This window comes from Sapajus apella, unplaced genomic scaffold (genome assembly GCF_009761245.1).
Source record: "Sapajus apella isolate SASKATOON/1434 unplaced genomic scaffold, GSC_monkey_1.0 scaffold8, whole genome shotgun sequence".
Taxonomy (NCBI): Eukaryota; Metazoa; Chordata; class Mammalia; order Primates; family Cebidae; genus Sapajus; species Sapajus apella.
Genome location: NW_022436948.1, coordinates 3,114,856 through 3,120,053, shown reverse-complemented (window position 1 = coordinate 3,120,053; position 5,198 = coordinate 3,114,856). Strand labels below are relative to the sequence as shown.

Sequence of the window (5,198 nt, the reverse complement as noted above, 5' to 3'; positions counted from 1 at the left end):
CTTTTACATTGCAGGTGTTTTTTTATTTTATTTAAAAAATCTTTTTAAATCCGGCAGCCCAAGAGTCAGACCAGATTCAGAGAAACTCCCCACAGCATGTTATCTTAAAGCAGGAGGTGGATCTTGGCACTTTTATGACAGCGTCCGGTCCTGAGCGGGTGGCGGCCATCATGCTGGGCACAGACCAGAGAGGAGAGCCATTGCCGAGGGCAGCGGGGGAAGCCACGTGAGGAGACCTGCCTTCCAGAGAGTCCGGAGAGGCTCGTGTTGGGGGAAATGAAAACGGGACTTCCCAGAGGGAGCGGGCGGGAGCCCAGCATGGAATTTTGGGGTTTCTCACCTGAAACAGTCACCAGCTCCGAGACACATGGCGCGGCCTCTGCCTTCACCGTGTGCCACCCGCATATCCCGAGCCACAGGCTCCCCGAAAAGGAGTCACCTGACCATCTGAACCCACACCCCCAACCCTCCCTGCCACTGGCTGCTGATGGGGGCCCATTCACCCCAACACGTCCTGAGCCGAGACCACCCTGGGCCACTGTCATCGATCCCTCACGGCAGGGGCTCGGGCAGCCACCGTGTGAGAGCCTTTCCCCGAGGTTTTGTCCCGGTCTCAGGAATCTGCCTCTGAGCAAAAGCGTGTGTTCCTTGGATGCCTACTCAGAGCAGAAGGAAAAGCAGAGACGCGAGGGGTAGCCGGGAGTGCCGCTTCCCTGCCCATGCTCCAGGTGTGTGTGAGCTCGGGCACACGCAAGTCCTTGGCTCCCACAGGAGGAGCGGGGCCCTCCTGAAACCTAAGGGCCACGTCCTCAGGAGCCTCGGGCAAATGGGCAGGAGGCACCCTGGCGCCAGAGGGAGGACAGGCTTCCCTGCCCCGGCTCCGTCTCAGCAGCAATGATGCCACACGCGTTTGCCTCTGCCTCGGTGTTCTCCTCGGTAAAGGAGGGGTCGCTCTGCCTGCCCAGTTGCCATGCAGATTGAACCAGGCCTGTACAAGTCCACGTGGGGACCCTGGGTGACTGCGCTCTCCTGCCTCCCCTCCCACCCTTCCTGCTGCAGGGCTCTGGTGTGCCAGGGCCACTGGCATCCCCTGCTCTCAGTCTCCAGGCACAGCCACGTGTGGGCAGTGCACGGCGGGCCCAGTGCTTGACTGCAGAGCAGTCGTTCCCAGGTCCCTGTGTGGTGGGGGTCCTTGGCAGGGCCAAGGCCACAAAGCAACGTTGCCTGCCCTCCTGTTCAGTCCTCTGCATCTCCGCTTCAAGTGCAAACAACAGCCACGGTTCACATCTGGATCTGCGTGGCGCCCTTCAGTTTAAACCCCTGTCCAGAGGCCATCTCCTCTGAAACTTTGCAGGCAGGCGTCAGAATGACCCCCTCCCACACACACGTCACAGAAATGCACCCGCAACAGGCCTAAGGCCCCCAGGAGGGGCTGCCACCGGCCCTACCCACAAGCAGCCGCTGGCCCTGTCACAGGCCTCTGAGGAAAGGCTTGTGTTTCCCCCGCCCCTGGGGGCAGGTGTCACGGAGGTCAGTGCCATCTTTGTCCTTTGGATAAATTCCACGGGAGTGGAAGGAAAGATCGGAGCATTTTAGCAGGAGCACTGTTCTCGCCACTCATTTCCAATGCCCAGGGCAGGAGGACGAAGAGAGATGGTTTTCCCTTAAATGGGAGTGAAGGACAGAGGCGGCCCAGGGTGGACAACCCGTGTCTGCTGGCGGGATGCCCCGGCTGCCTCCGTCTCACACGGAGAGAGCTCAGCGATTTCCCTACGAGGCGGCTGCTTTAGGAGGCGGTGCAGCGACCCGGCTCCCTCCTGATGGGTTGGTTCCCAGGCCCTGAGCAGTGTCTTCGGTCACAGTGGTTTGGGCTGTGGTCCTGGTCCTCCTGAGCTCCAGTGGCCCCGCTCAGGAGAACTGCACAGGCCAGGCTTCTGGAACAGACACTGAGCCACAGGCCAGTCTGGCCACACGGGTTCACCACAGCTGCTTTGCGTGTGACGTCCTGGGATCGGCCTGCGCACGTTCAGGTGACACTACATATAAATAACTGTAGCCGAGAATAGGACGGGCTGGGGAGGAGGGAGCAGGGCGGGGGGCAGAGCGCGCCACAGCAGCTGAAGATGCTGAGAAGGCTTCTGGCTTCTCAGGGATGGTTCTAAACCCGGCCCTGCTGAGCAGCCCCTTCCTGGGCCGGGAGGACGACGGAGAGAGAGCTGGGGCTCAGCCTTCACCACCGCAGCCGTTCCTTCTTCCGGCCCCTGAAGGCCTGCTCAGGATCACACTTAGTCTTGGCGGGGGCAGCCCCTGTGACCCGTTAGAGGTGCGAATCCAGGGCAGCAGAAGCCGCCTGCCAGGCCAGGACCCGACACTGCCTAATGCAGGAGAGGGCTCCATCCACTTTCCAAGGGAAGCAGGACCACGGGGAGTGTCTTCCTGTGTATTTTCTCACGACACTTCCTTACCTCCCAGGCCACATTTCTCGACACGTTGTCCCCGCTCTGCCGTCACACACGGGGTAATCCTCGCCCCCCGCCCCCCTCATCAGATGCTCCATGCTGCACTCACAGTCACAGGCCCCAGCCGGCAGCAACCCCACCTCCTCCCGCCCCGGCAGGAAACAAACGCTCAGCAGCACCATCTGCTCGCTCCTCAGCCAGCCACGCTCCAGGAGCCCCGGGGGCGAGGCCACCGCGTCCTCCGTGTCTGTGTCTCCTCGCGTCAGCCGCCCCGCGCCGTCTCTGGAAGCTTCCGGACACCTGGGCCTTCTGCACTCACGCACTGCATGTGTGCCTAGGCTGCGGTCTCGATTTTGCAACATGGGATCTAGCGGTCCTGCAGTCAGGCAGGCGGCTGGCAGGATTTTCTGGCAAACAAAGGGTGTTCTTTCCTGGCCAAAAGAGAAGTCTTTTGGAAAAAGAATACTGTCTTCCTGGGAAAATGGGCTTTTGCACAGTGGGTTTCTTGAAGGGAGTCAGCCCTTGAGATCTTGTTCATAATCCAACATGGCAAGGGTGACCCTGTAATTTCCCGACCCATCTGAGCCCCTTCGGAATAAAGGAGGAGGTTGTGGATACACGCGCCGGATTGCTGGCGTCGCTGGGCCTGTCCTGGGCAAGCCGATTTACGATGGACGTCGCTGACCTGCACCGTGATCGGCCTGAGTGACCTCACGCACGCTGGCCATGATTTCCTGGACTCACTCTCTGGCTTCCAGGCTTCTTGGCCTGTGGTTTTGGGGCTGGTTTCTCTCAGTTCTCAGATCATGGTCAGAAGTTCATGGGCAGATCCGTGTTTCTGATGAATGAGGGATGCTCATTCAAGAAACCAGCGCAGCACATGGGAGGCGGTGTGGGGTCTCCTTCCCACGGGAGGCGGTGCAGGGTCTCCTTCCCACGGGAGGCGGTGCGGGGTCTCCTTTTCACAGGAGGCAATGTGGGGTCTCCTTCCCACGGGAGGCAATGTGGGGTCTCCTTTTCACAAGATGCAATGTGGGGTCTCCTTCCCACGGGAGGCAGTGTGGGGTCTCCTTTTCACAAGATGCAATGTGGGGTCTCCTTCCCACGGGAGGCGGTGTGGGGTCTCCTTTTCACAGGAGTCAATGTGGGGTCTCCTTCCCATGGGAGGCGATGTGGGGTCTCCTTCCCATGGGAGGTGGTGCAGGATCTCCCTGTGAAGCACTCAAGCCCACTTCCCTGCACCCACCTCTCTTGATTTTACTTTGAAATTTCCAGCCGGATGCCACAGTGCCAACCGTGTGCTCATGGGGTCAGGCGCTCAGGCCCAGCAGCTGGACTGCAGCGAGTGCACGTGGCCTCAGGGAAAAGGTCCCCTGCTGCAGGCCATGAGGGACCCCGGTCCTCACGGTGGCTGTGCCTGGGAAAGCCCCTCCAGACTCGACAACCTGGCCCATGTGTCCTGTCCGGAAGGCAGGGTGGAGCTGGTGCTAGTTACAGATGGTCCTCAAGGGCACAGCACGCAGGCAACCGGTGCCCCTCCTCCAGCTGGGGCAGAGAGAGCACAGGGAGACTGACTCCCAGGTCAGGGTCTGCCAAAGCCACCCCGGAGGCCTGCTAGAGAGGAAGGCAGGGGAGGAGCGGCCCTGCCCCCGCAGGCGCATCGTGCAGGTGTCCAGAGGGGGTCATCCGCATCCTGATTGAGAGGGAGCCCACCTGCCTCCCCCAGGTCAGGAACACTCCTTGGAGGCCATGGTGTGCAGCGTCCGCCCAGGCTTCCTCCTTCAGCTCAGCTGCTGGGCCCTGGGAAGGGACAGGCGCAGTACCCGTTCCACCAGGCTGAGCTGCAGGCAGAGCGCCCTGCCTGGGAGAAGCAAACCCACCACTGACGACGCGCCCTCGAAGTTTGTCCTTCCTCGCTTCTGCGACGTCCCTTATCGCTAAGGTGCTAATTCATCTCTAGTTTCAATCGGGCTGATTGCTCTTAAGAGAAAATGGGACTGCACGATCCAGCTGTGGTGGCCGGGGCTCTTGGTCTCCCCCAGGTAAGAGGATGGACATCTCATCCCTGATGATGGTCAGAAGGGCCACATGGAGGTTTTGGCCGATGAAATTGGGCACTATAGCATAGCCCTGGCTGAGTGGAAGCCTCAGAGCCATGCCTAGGCTCCACCAGACCTGGTCCAGCGGCCCTGAGGACTCCGCCCAGCAGGCAGAGGCTGCACCTCCCCCCTGGTTTCAGAGGGAAGAGGCACAGCTGACATGATGCCTGAGCAGGAAACGCTGGTGGAGGTGGGACGTGAGGCCCTGCTGTCTGATACTACAGTGTAACCGGCTAGAAACTGACTCAGAGCGGCACTATTACAGCGGAAAGAGACGATGCGCACACACCAGCACCTGCTGTCCGTGACCGTCAGGCCCCGTCTCGGTGTGGACAGCTCCGTGGTTGTGTTTGAGTCCCACACAGGCCTGGGGGGTGACTGCTGCCCTGGGGGAGAGCTGACCTCAGTTCTCCAAGCTTCCGTTCCCCTCGTGTGCACACAGTGCCCCAACTTTCTTTTGGCAGCTCCCACGCGCCCCAGTGCTGGAGGACTGCAGGGCGTGCGACCTGGTCCCGATGCTCAGAGGCACAGAAACAGCATCCATCAGGGGCCCTGACCTTCTGGCCCAGTTCAGGCTGTGGTGGGGCCTCGGGATGGTTCCAGAGCCTTGGGAATGGCCAGCACCCTCTGACGGGACAGA

The 5,198-nt window shown here is 60.8% G+C and overlaps 1 pseudogene; it reads left to right on the top strand.

Moving 5' to 3' along the window:
* LOC116551033 overlaps positions 1-4,299 on the top strand; it is a 15,484-nt pseudogene extending 11,185 nt beyond the window's left edge.
* The last annotated feature ends 899 nt before the right edge of the window (positions 4,300-5,198 follow it).